A 16382-nucleotide genomic window follows, 5' to 3' on the forward strand; every position below is an offset into this window, starting at 1 on the left:
TTTGCGGTGTTCTCTCCCTTGCCCTTGCAGGCTTGCATCTTTTTTACTCCTTCGCTCTTATGTGGGTGTGGTAGCAGATGGGAACATGGACGCATTCCGTCTACCGCGTTTAATCGAAGTCCCTCTTTGCTTTGTCATTTGAAAAGCAGCAGACTGTCGGCATGGTCAGGTTTCTCATAAAGTGATTTCTCCTGTAACAGGCAAACCCTACCTGACGTGAAAGAGTGTGCAGTGCTGAGCTGCACGGGCCGGGAGCCTGATCCTGAGAAATGTCCCGGCGAGCTGAGTTCGATGACTTTGCTCTCACTAACCATCCTCACTGCAGCGCTCAGTCCTACTTGGCTGCATTTTATGGGGAAAATTACATGGCAGCTTCTACTCCATGGATCCATGAAGGGCTGTGATGCATCCCTCCAGATGTCAAGGGTCTAGTTTTCCTCTGTCGCTATGGAAACTAGTTCCCTGGTGACAGTGGGGCTTAGTGATATCCACAATGGTGTGATGCATGTGATTCTGGCTCTGGTAATGGCAGAGAGCAGTCCTTAGAGAGAGGGCCATGCTCACCGTCATGACCAGCCATTGCCTTCAGGATGTCTCCTGGGTCCCTCTCTCCCTGAGCACCTAGTGTGGGGCCTCGCTTGGGGCACCTCAGCTCAGGGGAGGGAGAGGGTGACCCTCTGCCCGAGATCTGGAATCATTTGAGTGCTCCTGGAGCTGCTTCCAAATCTAGCCCCCCAGGACTTCTGCTTCATGGTCACTCAAGTGAGGGAGAGTGGGCTTAAAGCTCTTTTAGTGGTCAGCTTTCGTCTCTGCTGACTTCGTGGGGTGGGGAGGAGATAGACAGTTCAAAAGTCACTGTGTTTGGCTTTGAAATGTATTCTTATTCCTCCTCCCCCCACATATTTACGATGCAAATGAATTAATACAAGTTAAGGGCTTAGAACAGCCTGGATCATGGTAAGTGCTTTATCAGTGTTTGCTATTAGTATTATTATTATTACAAAAACTGTATTTAGCTTGGATCCCTATGAAAACAAATTTGCATGCCCTGCCTCTCTGCAACTCCCTGGACTAAGAAAATGCATGAGACCCAGGGATTGAGAACTCCTGGGTTTTTGACTCCTCTTTACACAATATGGAGTACATCCCCATCCAAATATTTTGCTTATTGGTTCGTCCCCTTCACTAGATCGGTGAGCTCACGCCTTGCCACTTTACCAAGAACCAATGAGCTGTTTGTGAGGTCTCTCTCTCCAGGCTGCCCTCATGGTTGTCCCTCCCAGGTGCAGGGGTGAGAGGCAGGCCCAGCTGCTCCTCCTTCCAGTTCCTTCCTCCCTGCTTTGTACCTACTGCTCCAGAATATCTCTGGTCCTGAAATGGCCTTGGCTTGCCCGGGGAGGGTGGGGGGGTGGCATGCTCTGCTCCTCCTTTCCAGCTGTGTGCGCCCACTGCCCTCCATCTCTCCTGCCTTCTCTGACCTCCTCATGCCTTCTTTTCTCTCTCTTTCCTTCCCCTGGGCTGGGAGCCCCTTAGGGGCAAGCTTTGTCAGTCTTTTTAGTTTGGAACACCCGGCTCAGGGCCTGGCACATAGTAGGTGCTCAAAATATTTATGTCCCTTCTTTTTGGGATGACAGAACCCTCTTTCTGTATTCTGTTTCTGCTTTGTGTCCTCTGCCCCCCCCCCTTCCCCCCCCGGCCCCCCCCCCGCTGCCCCCCAAAGCCTCCTGGGTTGTTGCTCTGCCTGGCCGGGTGCCAAGGGGATGGGGTTCCCACGGCCGGGAAGCCTGTCTGACCTCGGCTGCAGGAAAGGCCCGAAGAGGGGGCTCCGCTCAGCATGTCAGGATTGATACCTCCTGATGAGGAGTAGGCTTGTTCTGTGCAATTTCCATCTCATTTGTCTTTTCATTTGTACCTTAAATTGGCCAATTTCATCTGGAGTGTGCTTGGACTCTCTGGCAGTCCTCACACAACAAATGAGGGGCCCCAGCAGCCGACAGGGAGCCTGGCAGGGGAACGGGCCCTGGTGTTCTGTGGCTGCAGGGCGATGGGTGCTCAGCCTCCGGGAGCACTAATGCTTGAGGCCGGGAGCACGAATGCTTGAGGGCCGGTGACCAAATGTGATCTCCACAAGGCTGGAGGGGGGGAAGGGCGAAGCTGCAACAAGAGGGGTTTAAGGTGATGACCTGGAAAGAGCGGGTTTCTTTCTTTTTTCATTTGTTTCTATCTATCTGCTGGCCTACATCCCCACCTATCGGGGGAAGGTTAAGTGCAGGGAATGGAGGAGAAGTTGTTTGGCCTTTTAGGAGTAGGTAGTATGAAATAACACTGAGTGAAAGAAGCCAAGTACTCCAGTCATATGAAATTCAGAAACAGCAAAGCTAACCTATGTCACTGGAACTGTGAATAGTGGCCACCTCTGCAGGTGTTAACTGAGTGTAATGGTGCGTGAGAGAGCCCCTGGGGGGGTTCTGCATCCTCCTCTGGGCTGGGGTCACATGGAGGGTTATTACAAACCCCGTCTACGCATGCATCAAGCTGCACACTTAACGATCTGTGGGCTTCCCTGTATGAGTCCCACCTTAATAAAAATGAGGGGAAAAAAAGACACCAGTAGTTTTCAAATTTTACTGTGCATAAGAATCACACGGGTACTTATTTAAAATGCAAAGTGCTAGATGTCCTGGAATCTATTTAGTTGGTCTGGAGTGCTGTCTGGGAATGTGCATTGTTAACATCCCCATGGTCCCCAAGGGTGATTTTTGAGACAGGTGGTCCACAGATGAGACAACACAGGAGCTTGGGCATCTGCCCAGTCAAATGGCCTAAGTGCCATCCTGCTGGGAGCCATGAGGGGTGGCTGGTGGTGAAGGACTCCCAGATGCCCTTGGCAGGGAGGGTAAGGGAGGGTTGGCCACACTGCAGCATAGATGAAGCAGGTCATGGAAAGGTGGGGCAGCTTTCTGGGCTAAGAAGCATCAGGACAGGGGCGCCTGTGTGGCTCAGTCTGTGAAACGTCTGCCTTCGGCTCAGGTCATGGTCCCAGGGTCCTGGGATCGAGTCCTGCATCGGGCTCCCTGCTCAGTGGGGAGTCTGCTTCTCCCTCTCCCCTTGCTCATTCTCTCTCTCTCTCTCGCTTGCTCACTCTCAAATAAATAAAATCTTAAAAAAAAAGGATTAGATCAGGGAGTGCGCCCCCTCAGGGAAAAGCATTATTCTGAGCAAGGAACCCTCTCGAGCACTCCTGCCCCCTGGGCACCGTCGGAGCTGCAGTGGCTAGGGAAGCAGAGGTCAAGGACCATGGAATGGCCCACTGACTACAGGGACTGGGCACTGGGTATGGTCCATTGTGCATGCCTCAGCAAGCACCTGCTGCTGGACAGGAAGAAGGAACCCAAGCCTGAAGGCACGTGGCTAAAAAGAAGACCCTGGGGAGGGTGCAGACGGGCTGGGAGGGCTGAGGTACAGGGAGGGAGCCATGTTTGGGGAGCATTTACCATGTACCTGATCCTTTACAAACACCATGTCACTTGACCCTCACAATAATTCCCTGACCAGGCTTACTTATGTCCACCTTACAGAAGATGCAACCAAGATGAAGACACATTCATCAACTCATCCAAGCCACAGATTCCCAAACAGCTGCACTGTGAACTCTGGTCTGTAGGACTCAAACCCCTCAATCTTTCCCTGTCCCCTGCTATCCCTCCCTCTCAACCTCTAAGAGTGACAGCACATGTAAGAATTTGCAAAAATGCTTTCTCACACATTATCTTATTAGATTTTCACAAACATGTCAGACGGGTATGAGTCTTATGGATGAAAAATTGACCTTCGGGTAAAGGTTAACCTGCTCAAGGTCAAACAACGGATAAGTAGCTGGGAACAAGGCCTTCAACACAGGTCAGATGGCTTCAGATTTGCCACCATCCCTGGTCCGGACCCTGAGAAATGTCAGAAGTCATCTGGGAGGATCTGGGGACGCCACTGCCTAGGGCACAGCTTGGTTTCATGATGACTGGAAACTGGTTTTCTTAACCTCCCCCATCCAGGGACCGAGACAGAAAGCTGCCCTTAGCAGGGACACGGAGGCCCTGCAAGCTTCGGTGAGCTGCTCAAGATTATACAGGATGCCGAGGCCAGAGCGGAGACCAGAAGCCATGTTGCTCAACCAGATCATTTCCAGAAGCCTTCTGGGATATCCCTTCGATCTCATGTGCTTTGCCTCAGAGGCCCTCCCCTCCCTCCTTCATTTGGACCATGAACTAGCTGATGCCAAAGGTGCAAAGGAAGCATGAGCCAATGTTGGGGGCGGGGGGGGGAGGGCAGGGCAGTAGCCCCTGGGAGTCTTCACAGTCCCTCTGGCAAAGAGCACCCAGAGGCAGGAGCCCGTGGACCTGGGGCATGTGAGCAAGGTACAGGTAGGGACCGCGATGTCACACTGGCTCGCTGCCCTGACCCCACCCCTAAGGGATTTCTCCCGGCACTCTCCCCCGTTAACGTGGCCATGAAGGGGTCGACACACAACCTGCGAGGAACACGCTGCTTAGGGCGCTGTGTTCTGGGGTGACCTGCCAGCATCTGGACTGCTCCAGGGTGTCAAGTCTTACAGCGGCGGCTGTCACGGACCCTCCATTCTGCTCATGTGTGCACTAGAGGAGTATTCACTTGGTGGCTTCTGTCCAGCAAACATTCTTTGCCCATCCTGGTTTCTTCTCACGGCCTACTCTGCCCTGGGAAATGAAACCAGCGTTCTCGAAGTCAGACCCAATTAGACCAGTAAATCGGTGGCCCGGAGCTCACCACAGCACACACCAAGCACGCATGGCAACATCGTTTGGATTATCCTGCAAGCTGCTCCTTGTGCCTATTTGTCTCCTTGGATTATCCATTCTCTGTTTCCCGCCTTCCATCACCTCCCTAATGGAGACGCAGGATGCAGTCCCCCACAGGCCGGCATTCATCTTCCCAGTCTGACCCTCTTGCAGCCTATTAAGCAGCGGCTGCAAGACCGAGGAGGGGAGAAAAATGAGAACAGCGCAGAGAGAGCCGTGGAGGGCAAATGGGACTCTTTTAGAACCAGGCCCATTGATAAGTCAGGCCAAGAAGAAATGGCCTCAAGCTCTGAGAAGCGGAGAGCTCCCCAGACAGCAAGGGCAAGGCCAGGCAAACAGACTGTGTTGCTGGGTTGTGCACAGCAGCGGCCAGGCTGGGTCTCTCTGCAGAACGCTGGGCAGCGTGGGAAACAGGCCACAGCTGCCCTGCCTCGATGAGGAACCTAGCAATTCTCCCCACTCGCCTCTGGTCCTCTCCTCCCCAAGCACTGCAGGAGTATGTACGGAAGCCGACAGCCCAGCCCTATTATAGATTCAGGATTCTCGCTTCACCCGCACTCTGCTGCAATCCGTTCATTCCTCTCCCGCTGCCGCCCTGGCGCTCTGCAGAGGCCTCTTCTACATCTGCTGCTCACCGTGCTCCCATCCGCACCCTGTCCTCTGCAAACATCACCTGGCCGGCCTCATGGGGCCGGTGCGCCAGGCAGGTGTGACCTCCTTTGCCTACCTCCTTGCTGCCCACTCCCTCTTGCTTCCCTCTGACTTGGGAGAGAGGTTTCCTCCCTGGAAACACTTCCCTTCCCCCATCCTCCGGAAACCTACTCCTTCTCTCACCGGCTCCCCACCTTTGAAAACCACCATCAAACTGTCCCTTCTGTCTGTTACTCCCTCTAAACACAGAGCCTCTTGCAGATACTCCCGCAAGCTGCTTCTCAATGCCCCAGCTATGTTCCATCCAGCGGCATTTCTCAGCAGTGGGCTCTGGCGCTCTGGCGAGAGTCACCCCACGTGGCTAAATCCCTTCCTTCTGGGGCACCTCTAGGACCAGCCTCTCCCCACTCTTCTGGGGTGCCTCTCCTTACGGCCTCATGTAGCCTCCTGTCCCCCTGGCACGTCAGGGGTAACGTTGCCCCCTTCAGCTCCCGGCAGTAGCAAACCTCCGCCTGCGTCCTTGGAGCACGGGTCCTGAGTCACACGCACCTTGGCCCTACTTCTCCACTTGCCCTTTCCCCAGCAGACCCTCTACCACCCCAACTACCCCCAACCATGGGTCCGCTCTTCTTTGGTTCTTCCTCTGAAGTGCCTCTGACAACAGTGAGGGGTCATGCATTCCCAGGGGTCTGAGGACACAATCCCAGATGGCCTGCCAAGAGGTCAAAATTACTCTGAAGTCTGGTTTTATGCCTCTTTGTGAACGTCCCCCTAGCTCCGTATTTGCAGTTCCTCCCCGAGTCCGAGTCACGGGGGTGGCACGGCTGAGAAGCCTGTTCCCCGGCCTATTCTTCACTCGGGCCTGCGTCTCACCTCCTCCAGGACACCTTCTCCAATTAACCGGGTGTGTCCTTTCCGCCAACTACCACTGGCTTTAGGGCCGCTACCATTTAGTGTGGCGTTTAATGATTTCTTTAATTGCTTTGAGGGTAGGTCAACCCATTAGCAGTTCCTCGAGGGCAGGACCTACCCTTCTTTATGTGTCCCTCTAATGCATGACCCTTGGTAAGGCCCTGATTGGAATAAAACCACGGGTTCCCTTGGAGGCCCTGCGACATGTTTCCCCAACACCCTCTATGAGAGTCCCGGCCCGGACGCTCCACTTATGTCCAATGTGTCGCTGGAGGCTGGGGCGGGCTCCCTGTGACCTCACCTCTCCCAACAGAGGGACGGCAGGGGTGCTTAAGCAAGCCCATCTCCTGGGCGCTGTGCCCACGAGCGAGACTAGTCCGACTTGTGGTTCCTTTCCAATCACTTAATCCGCATTTGGCTCTCCACACCTGAGCTTGAGGACTTCCAACAGCTCCACAAATCCTCCTTAATTAAGCCTCCGGAGGCCCCTGCCGAGTGGCAATAACGCAGCTCCTCTTCCATAGGTGAAAACAGCCTGGCAGGCTTTCCAGCTTGAGGTGGGCACGTTCCGGACCCAACCCGCTGTGTCTGCGGGCTGCCCCAGCACAGCCTGCCCCAGGAGCAGCACGCCTGACCCAGGGACGGCTGAGAGGCCAGTGGCGACAAGAAGCAGGAGCCCGGAGGGTTTCTCAGTGTTGTGCTAAAATGAGCAACCTGCAAATCAGATGCAAAATACCATGCAAGTATGGCATATATTAATTCGGAACCAACAGCTTTGGGCATTTTAGGCAATTAGGTGCCAGCCCTGTATATGATCATGTTTACTTCCCCAATTTTCCTTTTCTGATATTCCAAGCAACACTGGAAGGGCACTTCTGTAAGACCTTGAGAGGGTCCTACCCCCTCTCTCTCGAATGCCTAGGCACAGGGATACGTTAGACGTGGCTGCTATCTGTGTAAATATAAGACGCCATCTCCTCCCCATGCTCACTGGCAAGCCTCTATGGAGCACCTCCTTGATGCAAACCACGAGAGAAGAGCAGGAAGTGTCCTCAATGAGTTGAGCTTGGTACAATAAACAACTCCTGAGTGCCTGTTACTAAGTGTATATTAAGTGCCACTTACTAGCTGTGCAACCTGGGGCAAGTTCGTTTCCTCCCTTGAAATGGGGTAATGCCAATGTGCTGCGGTGCATGAGTAGTTAAACTGCAGGACATCCCTATCACAGGATATTGCTCAGCAACAGAGAGGAGCAAACTACCAATACAGGCAACAACCTGGATGAACCTCCAGGAAATTATGCTGATGGGAAAAAAAAAGCCAATAATAAAAGATTATAGATTGTGTGATTCCATTTATGTAACATTTGTGAACTAACATAATCGTAGACACGGAGGGCGGATGAGGGGCTGCCGGGGGTTAGGGATGAGGGTGTGTGGCTCTAAAGGTTGGCACAGGGAGCCTGGTGATGGTCCAGGTAAGTAACCTTGATTGTGGTGGTGGTTACACAAAGCTACACACACACACACACACACACACACACACACATGAATGCATGTACAACTGGGGAAATTTGGATGAGCTCTATGAATTACATCAATGTCAGTGTCCTGGTTTTGATATTGCACTGTAGTTATGTACGGTGCAGTGTTAATACCAGAAGGGCTGGATGAAATGTACTCAGCTCTTCCTTGGACATTTCTTTGCAGTTCCAGTGAACCTGTGCATATTTTAAAATAAAAAGTTTTTTTAAAAAATAAGATATAGTACCTAGAACATAAGGCTTTTTTGAGGTCTGATGAGTTAATATCAAGCACGTCACAGAGTGTCTAGCACATCATAAGCCTTCGTTACATATTGTTGTTGTGACTACAACACGCCAGGCACTGGAGTGCTGAAAGTCACAGTCTGTGTCCTTGAGGAGCTTCCTATCCAGCAGAAGAGGAAGACACAGCAAAGAGAGATTTTTTTAGTAGGATATGTTGAGTGTGCCCAGTACCTGGGAGGAGTTCTGTGGGTTTGGGGGAAGGTTTCCTGGAAAAGATGTCATTAGCGCCAAGTATTGAAGCATGGCAAGAGTCAGCCAGGTGAGGAGAATACGAAGGGCACCCAGACAGAAGGAATGGTCCAAGCCAAACTGAGAGGTATGAGCAGCATGGGATGGCTGAGAAACCAGGGGCAGTTGGTTTTACTTGGGCCTTTGGGGGCAAAGAGTGGCAGGGAAATAGGCTGGCAAGGTAGGCATAAGTCAAGCCAGGGAGGCGGTGTATGTCTCAAGAACTCAGACTTTGTCCTTCAGGAGGCTGGGGGTGAGGAGTCACTGTCCTCTCCATCAGCCTCAGCCACCCTTGCTCTTGACTCTGTGGATTCCCAGGGCGCTCCTGATGCGGGGACCCCAGAGAGGGCTGGATCAGTGACTCTGTCCCAGCCTTGAATGAGGGGTTGTAAGTATCTGAGAAAGTGAGAGGCCCGGCACAGGCTCTGCAAAGCCAACTCGGACTGGCCTTAATTACATAGGACATAAGCTTGCTGCAAACCGAACCGCCCGTCACCTTCCAGACCCACCCTCTCCTCCCACCCCACGTGGATTTTGGTCTTTTGTGGACTTTTTTGGGACCACTCCTCCTTCCACTACTGTGGATAATCCAGCCGCTCTTTTCTACAAGCCTGTGTATCGAGCGGTGCAGATGGCACGGAAGTGGGGCCACAAACACCAGGTTCAAGTGACGGACTCCGAATGACTGACCCCGACTGTGGGAAAGCCACCAAACCGCCCTGAGCTGTAGGTTCCCCCACCGTGAAACAAGGGTTCCTAAGGCACCAGAAGCTGGGGTGTGGCTCCAGGGACACAGATAAATCAAACACCATAATGTATGTGAAAGAGCTTTGCAGGTTGTAAGGAACTGTTCAGATATGAATGATTATTGTTATTGCTCCTGAAATTGGTTCTTTCAACCTGCACCTCTGGTTGGAAAATCAGGGTAAATCCCCTTTGAATCTGCGCAGAGTCTTTAGTGAGGGAAGGACAGAGAAAGGAAAGGAAAAGAGAGAGGAGCAGGGGCCAGGCAGCAGCTATCTGGTCTACCAATGCCACACTCAGAGGGTAGCTTTTCCCTCCGGCTTTTCCCATGAGATCTTTCTTGTATCTAAAGGTCCTTCACTAATGAAGTCACTCCCCAAATATTTTTTTGAACACCTAATAGGTGCCAGGCACCAGTGCCACAATGGTGAACTCAATAGCTAGGGCCTTTCCTCTCATGGAGTCACAGTCTACTGGCAAAGACAGACATTTATCTAATAAACATCCAATTATCTAATTAGATATCATGATGCACGTTATGGGAAGGAAGCATCCAGGACATTGTGAGAGTGTCTACGGGGCCTGAAAAGATTCTGGAGGTAGCCTGGGGAAGCGTGTCAAAGAAGGGCTATTTGGGTGGAGATCTGAAAGATCACACGAGAGAGTTTAGGGAGGACCAGTATGGGTGGAAAGAGGGACTGAGGGGCCAGGGAACAGCATGAGTAAAGGCCATGAGGGCCAAAAGAGCCTAGCAGTCAAAGAACTAAAGAAGCCAGTGTGCAGAGTGCAGAGCAAGGGAGGGTACTGGGAAACACTGAAGTGTTCTGAGAATATGAGAGATGGTGACCAGATCTAGAGACTTGTGTCTCTAGAAGGTCATTCTGGCGGCTATTTGGAGACAGGACTTGAAGTGCAAGGGGAGATGCTCGCATGCCAGTCACAAGGTGACCCCAGTGGTGCAGGCTGGGGTAAAGTGGAGACAGGGAGGAGTGGCCGGTCTCTGCTGTCTGGGGATCAGACAGGCACTGGTGAGGGACTGGAGGCAGAGGGGTGAGGGGAAAGCGAGGACACTGACTCCCAATGTACACAACTGGCTGGAGGAGGGGCCATTCACAATCACAGGTTAGGCTGGAGGGGGACCCAGCCGGGGGCGGAGAAGGCAGTGAGGGGTTTAGGAGGAGAATCATGACTCTGTCTTTAGATATGCTAAGTCTGAGGTTTTCGGAGGCATCCAACTGAGTCAACCAGGCGGGTGGATGTAAGGATACGAACTGAGATGAAAAGATGCAGGCTAGAGGCGTACTTCTGGGTGTCACTTGCATGGGGCTGATCACAGCAGCCTTTCATGAGATGGCCTAGGGACAAGTGTCTAGTCGGAAGAGAATGCCTTGAACCAGACCAGACGGAACGCCAACGTTTAGAGTTGGAGAAGGGAAGGATGAGTCAGCAAGATGACTTGGGAGTGAGCAGGGAAGCCAGGAATATGGGACCAGAGAAGCCAAGGGAAAGGAAAGTGTCAGGAAAGGAGTGAAAAATGCTTCTGAGAACTAAAATATGCTCCCTGGTGTAGCGAGACGGAGAGTTGTTTCGGAAGAGCAATGGGGGAGGAAGCCGGGCCGGAGTGGAGCAGAGGAAGAAGCCGGAAGTGCGGATGTGAGGAGCGCTCCAGGGTAGTCAACTCTTCCAAGAGACCTGGCTCAGAAGGAGAAAGGACCCCAGGTGCGAGCAGGGAGCGGAGCTGGGCTTGAGGAAGGCTTTTGCTTTTGTTGTTGAAGATGGGAGAAGCTTGAGCACGGTGGGAAGGATGTTCCCGAGGAGACGAGATGGCGGGGCCAAGAGCAGTGGACCGGGACCCAGAACCTGGCCTCCTCTGCTGGAGCAGGAAGGTGGGGTGGGGGGAGCAAGGACTGGCGCAGAGGCAGGTGTGTGTTGGGTGGGGGAGTTGGTGCGATGAGTTGAGGGGTCCTGCCCGATGACTTGTATTTCTCTGGCAAGTGGGAGGTGAAGTCGTCCACAGAGAGTGAGGGCATAGGTTGAGGTTTGGGGAAGAAGGTAGGAAACAAGCCTTGCGGAGGGTCACGAGAGAGACAGCCAGGGGAATGTGGTGGGAACACCAGGCACTTCTGAAGAACGAGGTGGGTTAGTGATGGTGAATTTCTGGAGGTACCTATCTGCCTTATTTTGTGCCTTTTTCGAAGCGGGTTGAGTTATCTGGATGCAGGTGGAAGGCAGCAGATAGTGATTCATCCAGAACTGGGGCTTTGCCAGACGGGGGCAATAACAAGACAGAGGGTCCAGAGAGTTTGGGATACTGGAGGGGGCGGTTCTTTTTTTTTAAAAAAAATTTTTTTTTTAAAGATTTTATTTATTTATTTGAGAGAGAGAGAATGAGAGCCAGAGAGCGCGAGAGGGAAAAGGGTCAGAGGGAGAAGCAGACTCCCTGCCGAGCAGGGAGCCCGATGTGGGACTCGATCCCGGGACTCCAGGATCATGACCTGAGCCGAAAGCAGTCGCTTAACCAACTGAGCCACCCAGGCGCCCTGGAGGGGGCGGTTCTTAAAATGATGGGACATGGAACGTATCTGGACTTGGAGAAGGGAAGGCAGAGGAAGGCGATCGGCGGCAAGAGAGGAGGGGAGGAGAGGGGCTGAGGGGGCCAGTGGATGGAAGATCCCCATGAGGCCACAGAATGGTTGTTTGGGAGTCACTGGACAAGCAAGCTTGGCAACCAACAGGTGGTGACCAGAAAGCAGGGTGCTCCACCAGGTGATCTTCAGGTGATGGCAGATTTTCAGGTGAGTGGCCGAGGCGGGAAGGGCTGATGGTCTGGGGTAGTAAGAGCAGCCCATGGAGTCGCTGGTCTCAACCAGGACAATGGATGGACTGGGAAAGGGGAGGGTGCCTATGGGCAGATGCCGAAGGCTTCACTGCATGAGGAGAGTGGCTGGTGATGATGGGGGGAGGGGTGTAGCCTGATTTTATGAGATTTGGGGATAATAGTCTCTTAGAGAAATGATATTCTCTTTCACTCTGAAGTACATTCTCCAGAGTGAAAGTTCAGGAAAGAAAATGGGAGGAGTCGTAAGAAGAGGTAATAGGTATATAGCACAGGGTCAGAAGTTAGGAGATTCACAGGTAGTCCTGACGGGACCAACATGCTGTGTGACCTTGGGCAGCAAGTCTTTCCCTCCCCAGAGTTTCAGATTTCTCATCAATAAAAATAGGTTGGGGGGTACTGGCTAAGCTAGACCTTCCCAAATGATGTCAGGGAGCCACGAATGGGTTCAGGCGTGCTGAGATACTGATCCCCACCCCCACCCCAGCCCTTGGGTCGGAGTCCCCGAGCCAGCATCACTGTGTATGTGTGCTCTAATGTGAATGAGAAGGTGGGGAAGCGTGGGCCAGATACTCCTTAGGGACCCCGCCGTGTCTGACATTCCGTTGTGTGCATCTCTGCTGCTCGGTCTTGGAGGGGGCCATGAGGAGGCTGATGGAAGAACAGACAGACTCCTGCTGCAGGCAGAAGTCCATCTGCTGGCAGAGATGGAAGCCAAGTCTCCCAGCTCCCCCCCTGCTCCTCTTGCCTCCCACCCAGCACCAGCCGAGGGAGCTGTGATCTGCTCAGGTGCCCAGGTGAGGGTAGGTGCGTCTGTCCCTCTTCTGTCTGGTGGCTGGGTGGTCCCTGGTGGCTGGGTGGTCCCTGGCGGCCCCCTCAAGCCTCAGCAGTGGCTTATGAAAGTGGAGGAACAGCCACCCACTGGCTCCTTCACCCACTTTCCAGTTCCAAAAACAGACTCACTGTTTCTGAGGAGTCAGGCAGCAGGTCTGTCTGCACAGGACCCGGAAAGAGCCTTCACAATGCACACCTTTCTCTTGGGGCTAGCCACTTCTCAGAAATCCACGGATGATCCACTTCTGTGGTTGACCTTGGACCACCCTCCCGAGGCTACTGGCCCTCCTTGGCCTCCCTCTCCTTCCATCTCCCGTCGGATGTGATATGCTTAGAGAATGTACACGCAGCCTAATTCCACCCTAATCACAAAATATCAGGAAAGACCCAGCACTTGACCCAGTATTTTGTACACAGCAGATACTCAATAAATATTTACTGAATAAATGAAGACTACTTTCAAATACTTAAAAAAGAAAACCCTCCCAAGCCCACTGGAATTTTTAAAATTATTGATCACATTGCTCCTATGTATTTGCGTAGATAAAAGATCACTTCTGATATTCTTTAGTATTTATTGGTGCTTACTAGATGCCAAGCATTTTACATGTATGAGCTGGTTTCCTTTCCACAACCTGTGAGATGGGTACGTTAAACCCCATTTTACAGATCAGCGCACACCAGGGCTCAAAGACAGGTAAAGAAACATGTCCAAGGTCATAGAGCTGGTAAGCAGAGGCCACAGGATACTAACCCAGAGGTATCCACCTTTAAAGATGGTGATCTTTGTGGCACATGGGGCCACCTCTTATGGTGCACAAACAGAACAGAATGGAGAGAGTCGGACCCAAAGTGGAGGCAGAGAAGCGTGCAGGAAGGCTCTAGCAACCCAGTCAGAGACTCCCTACTGCCTTACCCTGGGGAACTGCTTTTGAGGTTGGGTAAGTTTTGCTGAAGAAAAGTGAAGAGGGTCAGGCCCTCGCTCATCTCGCCCCCTTTGATTGTTTGGCTGGTTCACCCACTACCCATGCAATCTGGCATTTCATTCAGTGCTGCTGGGCTTGATTCTCTGAGCCTGCGAAGGCCGGGGAGCTGCACGGACTCATCCTGGCGACAGACCTTCCCTGCTTCCCTCCCCATGAGGCAGAGCGACTAGTGAGCCCAGGGAGCAGGCAGGAGAGCGTCAGGAAACACAAGCCCTCTGACCTGCCAGGGATGAACATGGCTGTTGGCCGCCCCCCCCCACGCTTGCCCGCCTCTGCCTGACAGGTGAGCAGCTGTACTCTACATCTGTCTGTCCATCTGTCTCCCTCTCAGGGGCCGGGAGAAAGCTGATGCTCCTGAGAGAGGAGGCCCTGGGCCGGAAGCAGCTCCCTTACTCCAGAGATTAATCAGCAAGGACTAGAAAGGGCGGGGCGGGATGAAGAGCGTGCCTCTCTCCATCCCAAACCCCAACCCCCTCCCCACCGCGGCCCTCGCCCTCTCGCTGCGCCCCCCACCTCCTCACTAGCTCCCCCAGCTCTGCCTGCCAAGCTCTGCAAATTACCACACATGCCAATAAGTCATTAGAAACCAGAACGGCAAATGCGGGGTTGCCATGGAGACCGATACCAGGAGCTGACAGCCCTGGGGCCGGGCCCGTGGCTCAGGTGTGCTGTGGGGAGAGCTGGGAGGACCCACACGGGGAGAGGGGAGAGAAGGTGTTCTGCTCTCAGGGTGCTGATTCCAGGCCTTGGCCCCCCGCTCCCTAGGCCCGCCCTGCGCTCCTGCGGCCCTGCAGAGTCAGGTGCTGCGGGAGGGCAGGTGCGAGGGGGCCAGGGGGCTGAGCCCCGCCCTTCATGGAGCTGTGCCTGCACCCGGAGCAGGTGGCTGTGATAAGGCCCAGCTGGGGGCTGGCCCTGGGGCCCTAAGCAGTCTGTGCTGACCGTCCGGGTTTGGAGGAAACTGAGTCAGGGAGGGGCTGTGGGCAGGACCGGGACTCAGGCAACACTCTCCCATCTTCCCTGAGCCTGGAAACTCACTTTTGCTTCTGCCCCGTGCTTGTTGCAAGAACACACACGTAACACTTGTTGAAAACGGATGAGTGGACAAGCGAATGCGTGTAAGCCCCCGAGATTTCTGACAAGACAGGAGCAGCCCCCGCCCTTCCGCTAGCCCAGTGTGGCCTCTAACACAGGCCCTTGTCTCTGGGGCCTCAGTTTCATTATCTGGAAAACAACTGGATCGTGCTTCACACACACACAGTGTATCTCCAACCGAGCTCCCCAGAGCTTCCGTTTAGAGGGGTTTGTCTGCGATTATGGGCCAGGAGGAGGCCGAGGCCGTGGGGTTCTGGTCCCCTGGCTTTTCTCCACTGGCAGCAGCCTTATATTAACCTCCTGCTGCTGCCACGTAGTGCCACAGAATTAGCGGCTTAAAACAACCCATTTGTTGACTTACAGTTCAGACGGCCAGAAGTCCCAAATGGGTCTCACTGGGCCAAGGCCAGAGTATCAGGCAGGTCTGTGCTCCTTCTGGGGGCTCGGAGGGGAGAATCTACTTCCTTGCCTTTTCCAGCTTCTAGAGCTGCCCACATTCCTTGGCTCATGGCCCCTTCCGTCTTCTCAAGATGGAAGTCTTTTAGCAAGTCTTTCCCCGCCTCTCATTGCTCTAACAATGACTTCTGCCTCCCTTTCCCGCATTTTAAAGGACGCTTGCGATTGATTACATTGGCCCTACCTAGATAATAATTCAGGATAATCTCTTTGTTTGAAGGGCAGCTGATTAGCAACCTTAATACCCTCTTGCCGTATAATATAACATATTCACAGGTTCTGGGGATTCGTAGGCGAACGTCTTTGGGAGGCCAGGAATCTGCCTACCACACATACACTGTTGACCTTTGGACAACACAGAGTTCAGTGCACTGACCCACCCACCCCCACCATGCTCACTTAAAAATCCATGTATAATATTTGATTCCCCAAATCTCAAAAACTGAACTACTAATAGCCTACTACTGACCTTCCAGAAGCCCTTCTGATAACATCAACTGCTGACCAACACGTATTTTGCACGTTGTACGTATTACATACTGTATTACAATAAAGTAAACTAGAGAAAAGATGTTGTTAAGAACGTCAAAAGACTAAGCTTGGGCGGCTCAGTCAGTTAAGGGTCCGACTCTCGATCTCAGCTCAGGTCTTGATCTCAGGGTTGTGAGCTCAAGCCCTGTGTTGGGCTCCAGGCTGGGTGTGGAGTCTACTTAAAAAAAAAAAACAAAACAAAACTCAAAAGGAAGAGAGAATCTATTTATGGCACCGTGCCATATTTATTGATACCATACGTTTATGTCATTTGTTTATAAGATGAATCATCTGTCAGTACCTATATCAATACTGTCTCACATGATACAAAGTGCCGGAAGTGCTACATGTGTTACTAATGCTGGACATCAAAAATGAGAACAACAGGACAAAGAAATCCGTATTTATTTACAGAACAGTTTCTCCGATGTATTTTTGAAAACCATCCACGT

The 16382-nt window shown here is 52.7% G+C and overlaps 1 protein-coding gene and 1 long non-coding RNA gene across 3 annotated transcripts in view; one reads left to right on the forward strand and one right to left on the reverse strand.

Annotated features, from left to right (window-relative positions):
- LRRN2 (leucine rich repeat neuronal 2) overlaps positions 1 to 16382 on the reverse strand; it is a 64622-nt gene that overhangs the window by 35693 nt on the left and 12547 nt on the right. The gene's annotated exons all lie outside the window — the stretch shown is intronic.
- LOC141371132 (uncharacterized) lies at positions 536 to 7749 on the forward strand. The gene is made up of 2 exons (XR_012375820.1): positions 536 to 957; positions 6920 to 7749. It is a non-coding gene; the product is annotated as an uncharacterized lncRNA (long non-coding RNA).

This window comes from Callorhinus ursinus, unplaced genomic scaffold (genome assembly GCF_003265705.2).
Source record: "Callorhinus ursinus isolate GAN/ISIS: 27379988/994484 unplaced genomic scaffold, GSC_fseal_2.0 scaffold57, whole genome shotgun sequence".
Classification (NCBI taxonomy): Eukaryota; Metazoa; Chordata; class Mammalia; order Carnivora; family Otariidae; genus Callorhinus; species Callorhinus ursinus.